The following is a 12,216-nucleotide window of genomic DNA, read 5'->3' on the forward strand; positions in this document are numbered from 1 at the left end:
TCTTAAGCCTGGGAAACACGGACTCCCACAAGCAACTTATTTCCTCTTTCTTCTCATCACCATTGCCTGACTATAACTTCCAAGGCCCAAGTCTCTGAACATGCCAGGCCATTCCCAGCTCTCCTTTTTTACACAGCCCACTACCCACCCGCCACCCTTTCCTACCCTCTTTGCTTTAATATCCCACTAGACTACATTCCTTTATGTATATTTTGCTGACAACGTTAGTCTCGTCTGTCTTTTATCTTACTTCATATATAAGTGTCATCAGGGCAGGGACCTTGCAATTCAGAAATTACCTGTGGGGCTTCATCCACTGGAATTAATCAATATTTCTAATTTGTTAATTTCATTACAGGAAAACATTTTACACTGTTATGATTTCAAAAAGCAGCGAGACCTTAAAAAGTAATGTAAAATGGCACTTTACCAATTAAATCATTATTTAACATAGAGTAGAGCTGACTGATTAAAGGAAACTTTTTTTTTTTAATTTTTTTTCAATGTTTATTTATTTTTGGGACAGAGAGAGACACAGCATGAACGGGGGAGGGGCAGAGAGAGAGGGAGACACAGAATCGGAAACAGGTTCCAGGCTCTGAGCCATCAGCCCAGAGCCCGACGCGGGGCTCGAACTCATGGACCGCGAGATCGTGACCTGGCTGAGGTCGGACGCCCAACCGACTGCGCCACCCAGGCGCCCCTAAAGGAAACTTTTAAAAATAAAAATAGGGGCGCCTGGGTGGCTCAGTCGGTTAGGCGGCCGACTTTGGCTCAGGTCATGATCTCGCGGTCCCTGAGTTCCAGCCCCGCGTCGGGCTCTGTGCTGACGGCTCAGAGCCTGGAGCCTGTTTCAGATTCTGTGTCTGCCTCTGTCTGACCCTCCCCGTTCATGCTCTGTCTCTCTCTGTCTCAAAAATAAATAAACGTAAAAAAATTTTTTTAAATAAAAATAAAATCATAATGTTAATAATCATTAGCAGATAGATATATTTGGTTTGCTAGAAACTTAAATATTCACAAAAAAGTTTTTAATTTTTATATATTTAAGAGAGAGAGCGAGAAAGAGAGAAGATGTGACCACAGGGTGGGGAGAAGGGGCAGAGAGGGAGCGAGAGAGAATCCCAGGCAGGCTCTACACATTCGGGGCTCAAACCCATGAACCGGGAGATCATGGCCTGAGCTGAAACCAAGAGTTGGACGATTAACTGACTGAGCCACCCAGTGTGCCCCTTACAAATAAGTTTTAAATATTGAATCATAAGGTATAATATTCAACAACTCCATGATCTGATTAAATTTGGAAGTTAAGCATACACTTCATAGGAGAAATTACTATTCATCAGAAATTATGTTTAGATTATATTTTAATTTTAAAGATTTTAGTGATAATAATGATACAATATTTAATAATTTTAATAAAATTTTAGTGATAAAAATTAACATTTTTATAATAGACTTCTAAAAAACTCACTTTCAAATACATTATTTAAATTGGCCTTCATAACAACATTTTAAGATAGTAAAGAATGGAATTCCCAATTTTATTTTATTTATTTATTTTTTTAATGTTTATTTATTTTTGAGAGACAGAGAGAGACAGAGCACAAGTGGGGAAGGAGCAGAGAGAGGGAGACGCAGAATCTGAAGCAGGCTCCAGGCTCTGAGATGTCAGCACAGAGCCGGATGTGGGGCTTGAACTCATGGACCGTGAGATCATGACCTGAGCCAAAGTCGGCGCTTAACCGACGGAGCCACCCAGGCACCCCGGAATTCCCATTTTAGAGATGAAAAAACTAAAATCAAAGAACTACATATATACATAAGCTAATTTGATTCTCAACATTGAAGGCTTACTGTTCCTGTTTTTTTATTGTAGAGAAGAAACAACTGAGCTTGTGAGAAGTTAATTTATGTGTCCATAGCCACTACATTGTAAAGTAGCACATTTGTGATTTATAAATCCCAGTCTGTCTAATTCCAAAGTCTCTGTCTTTCCATAGTTCTCCCAACATGTACCATGTTATAGCACAAAGAACACATACCATGACTGGGAATAAAAATATTTTTTATTGAGTATCTACTTAACATATCAGACTTTGTCATTTATCTTGATAATCCTTACAAGTAGTTTTATTTAGAGTATGAGTTTTTAATGGCATTTGATGTATGGCAGGCGTTACATTAGCAGATGGGGATAAAAGTTTGAGAATACAGATGACAAAACACAGGACAATCCCACCTACTAATAGGTGGGAGACAGGATTTGAAACTGTATCTATAAGAATCCAGAGATTCACATAAAATTTTCCTTCTAACTTTAATCATTGCCAAAAGAAAATATAAAATCTGTATCTATTTGTATAACTTTACTGAAATTTTCTCACAAGTATAATTTTCATGATTTTTTTTTTGCATGAGATGATTATAAATTATGAGCCTATAAAGCTTTGATTCTCCATTAAATACTATGTTGGGAATGTAATAATTGGATTCTCTTTCCTCCGTTGACTATTCCAGGACCAGCTAGCTATTCTGGTGTTGAAAATTATTCTTTGTTAGCTAAACTTTTTTGCATACAACTTCAATTATGTTATCATTTGAAGTTATTATGATTTAACCACACTGGATTTTATATTACTATATTGGTAAGAAACATCATTCTGTCTGCAAAATGTTTGAGTTACAAAGCACAATATGTGAAGAAGAAAAACACTTTTTTTGACATTTGCCACTTTCCTGGCACCCAGTTCAAATATGAGAAGGTCAAATTATGTTGGAGTGCCTCTAACTCCAGTGAAGTATATTTTATGAAAGCAATCTCCATGGCTGGATCATAATGTATATATATTTCCTAAATAACCAGAAAATAGTTGTATTTAGTTGACAAGAATGCAGATAAACGAGAAAAAAAACCTTGAATTGTAATCCTGATTCTATTAAAAACTTGCTGTATGACCTTAAGCAAAAAAACTCTGAACCTCAGTTTCCTTTTTTTTAAATAAGATAATGGTGGCATTAACTTCTACCTATGTAAAAATGGGAGGTGTACACCTTAAAAATAAACATTAATAGGCGCCTGTGTCTCAGTCTGTTGAGCATCTGACTCTTGATTTCGGCTCAGGTCATGATCTCACGGTTATGAGATGGAGCCCCACTGACATTGCAGAGCCTGCTTGGGATTGTCCTCTCTCTCTCTCTCTCTCTCTCTCTCCCCAACTCTCCCCCCCCTTACTCTTCCCCCCACCCCACCCCCCGGCTCACACATGCACGTACACTAGTGCTCTCTCTCTCTTTCAAAATAAATAAACTTAAAAAAAAACCTTAATACTAAGAAATCTACTGTGCCACTTTAGAAAAGAGCACCATATACCAGTTCAGTTTATATTAGTCTTCCAGATAAGTTAGACACAGCTGAGGAGCTAAAGAAGCAAAGAAGAAGCCAAAGCAGAAAACGTTGTTTCCAGACATTTCTATACTTCATTAAACGATCATGGGCAGGTTATTTAGATTCTCTCTGTCCAGGTGTGTCCTTCTGAGGTGTAGGAAGCTGTGAGAATCTCTTTCCCTATTTTTCCTTTTGTTGTTGTTGTTTAATTCTCCCAACCCTGGAAAAATGAACTATCTTGAAAAGCTCCAAATAGTCTCATCAGTAATTTTACAATAATTAAAATCATATAAAATCTTTCTTCCTTCCTTCCTTCCTTCCTTCCTTCCTTCCTTCCTTCCTTCCCTATTGTGTTTGTTGTTGTTGTTGTTGTTGTTGTTGTTGTTGTTGTTTTACAGTTCAGTGGCTATAAAGCTTTGGTCTAGAGTAAACAAAATCAACTCAACTCAGTGAGAAATTTTAAAAGTCAAATTGGCCATTTTATATTGTATAGACTTCCTGACCCATTAATTTGCTGACTTATGTGTGAGGTTTGCATTTATTTATTTCCTTATTTTATCCTACTTTTCTAAAGCCAGACCTTCCACTTATAGCAGATGACTGTGTTACTTCCGCCCTCAGTCTTGACCATTTCTGCGTATGTTGGCCTGACTGACAACTGCCAGCATCTCTTTACCTAAGGGCCTTCCTGGCCAGTAAGACCTATTCTTCCTTTGCTTGTAGCAGATTGGAAATGCCTAAGAGTTCATGGCACCCCTGAATACCCTCATCTGGGGCTATAAAAACACCTGAGTCCCCTCTGAGGCATGGGTTTTGTTTTGTGTTCGAGGCATAGGTTCTATATGTTTCCCAGAGTTCTCTAACGGATTAAGCCCCAGTTGCCCACACACTTTCTTGAACGCCTTCTTTTTCCCTGCCCCACCTTCCCACTTCTCTAAGGTATTTTCTTGGACTTGCCAAATAAACTATTTAAACATGAATCTCTGTTTCAGGGTCATTCTCAGGGGACCCAAACTATGCAGGGCCAGCTTATAAGAGCTGGTTTATGGGTTATGGGTTGGTTTATATCCCAGTTCTGCCTCCAAAATATGTTTAAGTGTTAATTCCTAGTATCTTAGAATGTGACTTGATTTGGAAATAGTAATGCTGCAGATGTAATTAGTTAAGATGAGGTTATCAGAATGGACTCCAATCCAAGATGACTGTGAGCTGTAAGAAGAGACGTGGAGGGAGAGACACACACAGAGAAGGCCATGGTCAGAGTGTTGCACCTGCAAGTCATGGAGCACCAAGGGTGGAGCACCACCAGAAACTAGAACGAGGCAGGGAAGGGTTCTACCTAGAGCTTCAGAGACAGCATAGCCCTCCTGACACCTTGGTTTCTGGCTTCTTTTTTTTTATTTTAATTTTTTTAATGTTTATTTATTTTTGAGAGAGAGAGTCAGAGAGACAGAGCTTGAGCAGGGGAGGGGCAGAGAGAGGGAGGCACAGATCTGAAGCAGGCTCCGGGCTCTGAGTTGTCAGCACAGAGCCGGACGCAGAATCGCGAGGTCATGATCATGACCTGAGCCGAAGTCGGATGCTTAACCAGGCCACCCAGGCAGCCCTTGGTTTCTGGCTTCCAGCCTCCAGAGGTATAAGAGAATAATTTTCTGTTGTTCAAGCCACCCTGTTTGTGGTGCTTTGTTACAGCAGGAAACTAAAATAAGCTATAATACTTATTCCAGGTGTTTCCCAAAGACCATCTCAACTGCTTGTTTGTTTTCTCAATTAGGGGTGCCTTCTTTTTATCTCCCTGGTACTCCAAATCCCTGGCTTTATATTTTGGCTTCAATGCCTACCTCTGTTTCTCCCTTAGTTTAGGGACATATTCATTACTATTCTTGATTCACAGACCTCGATCTCCTATTTAATTTTTAGCCTTGCAGGATACTTTGAATTAGATTTACCAAACTTTCATATCTATCCGAATCTCCCAGCAGGCTGTTTAAAACACAGATCATTGGACCCCCCCACCGCCGACGTGCTGATTCCGTAGGTCTACTTAGTGTTTAGAATTTGCTTTTCTAGCAAATTCAAGTTCCCGGATGCTGCAGGTCTGGAGCTACGCTGAGAACCTGATTTTAGGGAGTTGTCAGAACTTCCCATTCTAAACCACCATTGCTGGCTCTCCCTCCCACTCCTCCAGACAGTGATAGGCTGTACCCACCCCCATTTTCCAACATCTGCAGAGGTTAAGTCTCATCCAAAAATATGAAGATCTCAAAGTTTTGTAGTGCCAGAGGTCATCAGGAGCTCCTCAGTATGACTCACTGCCTTGCTATATATCTTAAACATTGCAGCCAGACTCAAATTTCTAAAGCACAAATATGATTGGATAAATCCTCTGCTTATTTTTTCCAGGTTGAAATTTAAACTCCTTAGCATGATATAAAAGATCTATGGAAGTCTAATACTTGCCTAACCCTCCAGCCTCATCCTCCTTCTCTGTCCTATGGTGGGGGTAGTGTAGACACCGGGGAAACATTTATTGGGCACATAGTATAATCTAGCTTATACTAGCTGCATTATATGTGTTATCGCATACAGTCATAGCACAAACCTACAAGGAAGAAATTACTTCCATTTTACAGATGAGAGGAAATTGTCAGCCAAATAACTGACTGAACACAGTCACTCTGCCTCTGACCATCCAAGACTTGTTTCAAATTCAAGTCTAAGTGATTCCTAAACCCTTTCTATTCTGTGGCCTCCTCCCTTGGGGTGACCAAACATCCTAGTTTACCTGGGACAGTGCCTGTTTGTTCCTGTTGTCCCAGAGCAATTATGAAAAGCACCCCCATTTCACTCTCAGAAGTATCATCCTGGTTTTGTGGGTGAATTACATGGTTCTTCTGGCCATACTCTAAATCCACCATGTTATCAGCTGTTTCTGGAATGCACTATACTCATGATTCCATTTCCTGCTGTGTGCTATTCCTTCTGCCTAAAGTGTCCTTCCCCCCCCCCCTTGTCTCCTAGAAAAATGATGTCCAGTGCTCAGGACTCTGCTCTTCTTCATTGTCTCTGGGATGTCTCTCCACTCCTCTAGCCGCAGGCAAGGCGTTTGATACACTCCTCTGTGCTGCTCACACCCCATGTTTATTGTTATTTTATTCTAGTTTTTTGAGTACTTGCCGGTCTTCTCTATCAGTCTATAAATTTCTTAATGTTTGGGCTTTACCTTAATTATATCTGTATATCCACAGTGCCTAAAATCTCCCATGGCTCAGCAGGTATTTATTAAATATTTGTTGAATGGCTGGATAAGTGAAATAACATTTGAAAACTCCAGCCATCTGCAGAAATTATTATAAAAAGCAGAAATAGCTCCTCTTTCAAAAGGAGCAGGTTTACACTCTGATTTACTTTATCTGGAGGCTGCTTAATTTCTGAGCAATTGTTTAGAGAGCCTCTGATCTGGCATCAGCATTCCTACCCAGGCTGTCTTATTTCTATCATGTGCCTCAAACTCCACTTCAGTATTTTCCTGTCCTCTCTCACCCTGGTTAGGAATCAGTCTGTCTAGGTTAGAACTTTTGCTCCACTATTTCCTAGCCAGACTAGGAGAAAACCTCTTCAGTTTCTTTCCCAAGAGGAAAGGTACCTTGGTGTGAGCGGGTGCCACCTAAGAGGAAGAAGGTCATTTAGAATTCCTGAGAAGATGTACCAGATTTGTGTCCAATATACTGATTCTCTAGGCTCCAATGTAAAGCCTGGACTGGTGCTCTCTGCAGCAAAACTCATGATCAGTAGGTTATTCTCTAGTATTCTTTAGTCTTCTACTCTAGCTGAATGAATTATGTGCTTGTTAAGAAACAGTTGTGTTGATTCCTAATATTTTCTACCATTAATACTTGTTATTAAAGTTAAGCAATTTCATTAAATACCACATATACTGATGAACAAGAGTGTGAAAATGACAGATATTCATATGAAAACTAAGGAGAGTGTTTTAGAAAGACTTGATAAAGGTAAGTCTCTGTAAAAAGTGCCGTCAAAGTAGGCTTATATTTTTAAGTGGTTTTTTTTTTTAATTGAAGTATAGTTGACATACAATGTTATATTAGTTTCAGGTGTAAAACACAGTGATTTGACAATTCTATACATTACATAATTCTCACAATGATAGGTGTAGTTACCATCTGTCACCACACAATGTTATTACAATATTATTACCTATGTTTTCTATGCTGTATTTTCATCCTCATGACTTATTTATTTTATAACTGGAAGTTTGTACCTCATAATCCCCTTTACCTAAACCCTAAAGGAGAGAGACAAGTGCAAAATGTTTGCAAGGGGTCAATGTAAAAAGCCAGGAGAGTATTCACTCAGAATGCATCTCCCGGGTCCTTACCTCTTTGTTCCAGGGAAAATCACATACAAAGCATGATCTACGTGGTAATGAGCGAAAGACAGCATGGAACTCAGGTTGACAAATTCATATTCAAAGGAAAGCTGTTGGTTAACAACAACAAAAATATTTATTATTTTATACACACCTACTTATTATAAACTAAAACTAATTAGAATTACATATGCAGTATGTTTAAGATTCTTTGTTTTAACCACCTTTTTTGATTTACCAACTATAATCAGAGGGTCTTGATTATGCTGTAGTAACAAACAAGTCTCAGGTCTCCGTGAAAAATGGAACAAACTTTATTTCTTGCTCACCCTAAGTCTGCAGGTCCTGGAAACCTGTCTTCCATGGATGACTGTCTGAAGCATTTACTCTATGAAACATGCACCCTCCTAGGTCAACACACAAAAAAGGAAGAGAAAACATAAAGAGTAATGAACAGGCTCTTTAATGCCACCTACAAGTGGTACACTTCTCTTCTGCACATTAGCCAAAGCAAGACACATGACTGCACCTAACTTCAAGGAGGTAGAAAAACATAATGATTTCATGTGCCAGAAGGGGACGAGAGTTGGAAAGACTGTGGAGTAGCAGTGATGTCCACCACGCCTACCTGCTATTGTACCTAGCATATAAAATAGGAGTGCTTCTGCTTGATTAAGTGAAGGATTTTGAGACAAAGAGATCAGTTTTTCTTTAAATAATTAAAATAAATATTTAAAATTGATAGCTTAGTGATTATATTTTCAAGGCTATACTTTATTTCTGAGAACTCATAACCAATTAAAGTAATTCTAGAGAAGACTTTTAAATAATACTTAAGTCATGAGCCCCCAAAGTTTCATTCAGTCCACATAATTTATTCTTTCATCAAAATGTAAAATATATTCCCCTAATCATGCATTCGAGTTTTTTATCTAAAAAGTAAAGAATATTAATACATTAGAAACCTCATACCAAAAAAATCCATATATTATCAGTTGACTGCAAATATGGTGTAATCTTTAAAAGACCTAAGACACAGAAAATTCAATTTAAAAATATTTTGAATTTCAAAATGATTACAAAATCACCCAATAATAATCCTTAACATTTTTTCTTTTCTTCTTCTTCCTGGGCTTCTCCCTCTCCTCCTTTTTTTAAATTCCATTTTTATTTCATATTTATAGCTATATTTTCAATGTCAACTTTTGGGGCAGATGCATTTAGTAGATACTGTATTTTGTTTTTTCATTTTAAAATACAACATACAAATGAAATACATCTACTTTTTTAAAGTTTTCATTTTAATTCAAGTATACTTAATATACAGTGTTATATTAGTTTCAGGTGTACATTATAGTAATTCAACAATTCTATACATTACTCAGGGCTCATCATGATAAGTATATTCTTCCCCCCCCCCCAAATCAATACAGCTTTCATTGCATCTTTTATTTTTTATTTTTTTTAATGTTTATTTTTGAGACAGAGAGAGACAGAGCATGAACGGGGGAGGGTCAGAGAGAGGGAGACACAGAATCTGAAACAGGCTCCAGGCTCTGAGCTGTCAGCACAGAGCCCGACGCAGGGCTCCAACTCACTGACCGTGAGATCATGACCTGAGCCGAAGTTGGCCGCTTAACCGACTGAGCCACCCAGGCGCCCCTCATTGCATCTTTTAAATATCACTAAGTCTTGGGGCAGCTGGGTGGCTCAGTTAAGCGTCCCTCAGTTTTGGCTCAAGTCATGATCTCACGGTTTTGTGAGCTCGAATCCCGCATGTGGCCCTGCACTGGCAGCATGGAGCCTGCTTGGGATCCTCTCTTACCCTCTCTCTCTGCTCCTCCCCCACTTGCACAGTCTCTGTCTCTCTCAAAATAAATAAGTAAACTTAAAAAAAAATGTATCACAAGGCAATCAAAAAGAATGATATCTTGCTATTTGCAACTATGTGGATGGAACTGGAGGGTATTATGCTAAGTGAAATTAGTCAGAGAAAGACACAAATCATATGACTTCACTCATATGAAGACTTTAAGAGACAAAACAGATGAACATAAGGGAAGGGAAACAAAAATAATATAAAACAGGGAGGGGGACAAAACAGAAGAGACTCATAAATACGGAGAACAAACTGAGGGTTGCTGGAGGGGTTGTGGGAGGCGGAATGGGCTAAATGGTTAAGGGGCATTAAGGAATCTACTCCGGAAATCATTGTTTCACTATATGCTAATTAATTTGGATGTAAATTTTTAAAAAATTAAAAATAAAATTAAAAAAAGAAAAAAAAACATAGATGTCATCCCCAAATTTTCTGATATCCTTGTTTTTAACTGTTGTGACTTTGTGAATCGAAGCAGCTGAGTTTGATACAAATTCAATGTCATTTCCTTCAAGAATTAACTCTTCTTTTTGGGCTTGAGATACTGAACGAGCAATACCTGGTTTCATCTGAACCCTGTGGATGTATTTTTCACCCAAGAAATTTCAAATTTCAATAAGAGAACCATTCTCCTGAATAACAGCATTGATGGGGGAAGTGACATACACAGACCTCATCTTGTAATGGAAACCTAGTGTAACACCCTTCATCATGTTCTGTGCATGACTATAGATAGTGCAAACAACAATAGCCAATTCTTTTCTATTTCCCCACCATTTGTCAACTTGGAGCCTTCTCTTTTTCTTTCCAAGAACACCGAGCTCTACAATGATGTGACTGAAGTCCCTTCACAGGTTTCCTCTAGGACCCTTTACAAAACAGTGGGTCCCTTAAGAGTGATGTCAGCATTTTCTGGAATGTCAATCGTTTGATTGATGAGAATGGTCTTCATTCTCTCAGATGCTGCCAAAACAGTAAGTATATTCTTAATCTCCTTCACCTATTTCACCCATCCTTCCACCCGCCTCGTTCTTGTAACCATCAGTTTGTTCTCTGCAGTTGAGTTTGTTTCTTGATTTATCTCTATCTCTTTTTCCCTTTGATCTTTTGTTTGGCTTCTTATATTCCATGTATTGAGTGAAATCATATTTGTCTTTCCCTGACATTTCACTGGGCATTATACTCGCTAGCTCCATCCATGTGGTTGCAGATAGCAAGATTTCATTTTTTTATGGCTGGATAATATTCCATTGTGTGCGTATCTATATATCTATCTATATCTATATCTATGTCTATATCTATATCTATATCTTCTTTATCCATTAATCTGTCGATGGCCATTGGGTTGCTTCCATAATTTGGCTATTTTAAATAATGCTGCAATGAACATAAGGGTGCATGTATCCTTTAGAATCAGTGCTTTTGTATTCTTTGGGTAAATACCCAGAGTGGGATTATTGGACTGTAGAGTAGTTCTATTTTTAATTTTTTGAGGAACTGCCATACTGTTTTTCCACAGTGGCTGCACCAGTTTGCATTCCAACTAACAGTGCATGAGGGTTCCTTTTTCTCCACATCCTTGCCAGTACTTGTTACTTGTGTTTTTTTATTTTATCTATTCTGACAGGTGTGAGGTGATATCTCATTGTGGTTTTGATGTGCATTTTCCTGATGATGAGTGCTGTTGAGTATCTTTTCATGTGTCTGTTGGCCATCTGGATGTTTTCTTTGAAGAAGTATCTGTTCATGTCTTCTGCTGATTTTTTAATTGGATTATTTTTTGGGTGTTGAGTTTTGTAAGTTCTTTATAAATTTTTGATATTAACCCTTTATCAGATATATCATTTGCAAATATCTTCTCCCATTCAGTAGGTTGTCTTTTAGTTTTGTTGTCTTTTGTTGACTGTTTCCTTTGCTGCACAGAAGCTTTTTATTTTGATGTAGTCCCAATAATTTACTTTTGCTTTCATTTCCCTTGCTTCAGGAGACATATCTAGAAAAATGTTGCTATGGCTGATATCCGAGAAGTTACTGCCTATGCTCTCTTCTAGGATTTTTATGGTTTCACATCTTACATTTAGGTCTTTAATCCATTTTGACCATTATTTGTGTATGGTGAAATAAAGTGGTCCAGTTTCATTCTTCTGCATGTAGCTGTCTAGTTTTCTCAACACCATTTGTTGAAGAGACTGCTTTTTTCTCATTGCATATTCTTGCCTCTTTTGTTGAAGATTAATTTATCTTATAATTGTGGTTTGTTTCCAGTTTTTCTTTTTCTTTTTTTTTATTTTTTTTTTAATGTTTATTTATTTTTGAGACAGAGAGAGACAGAGCATGAATGGGGGAGGGTCAGAGAGAGGGAGACACAGAATCTGAAACAGGTTCCAGGCTGTGAGCTTTCAGCACAGAGCCCAACTCGGGGCTCAAACTCACGGACTGCAAGATCATGACCTGAGCCAAAGTCGGCCGCTTAACCAGCTAGGCCACCCAGGCACCCCTGTTTCTGGTTTTTCTATCCTGTTTTATTGATCCATGTGTCTATTTTTGTGCCAGTACCAT

General features: G+C 38.4%; 1 pseudogene; it reads right to left on the reverse strand.

Moving 5' to 3' along the window:
• Nucleotides 1–9,971: 9,971 nt before the first annotated feature.
• Nucleotides 9,972–10,910, reverse strand: LOC101098433 (annotated as a pseudogene).
• Nucleotides 10,911–12,216: the final 1,306 nt, after the last annotated feature.

Source organism: Felis catus, chromosome A1 (assembly GCF_018350175.1).
Source record: "Felis catus isolate Fca126 chromosome A1, F.catus_Fca126_mat1.0, whole genome shotgun sequence".
Lineage (NCBI taxonomy): Eukaryota > Metazoa > Chordata > Mammalia > Carnivora > Felidae > Felis > Felis catus.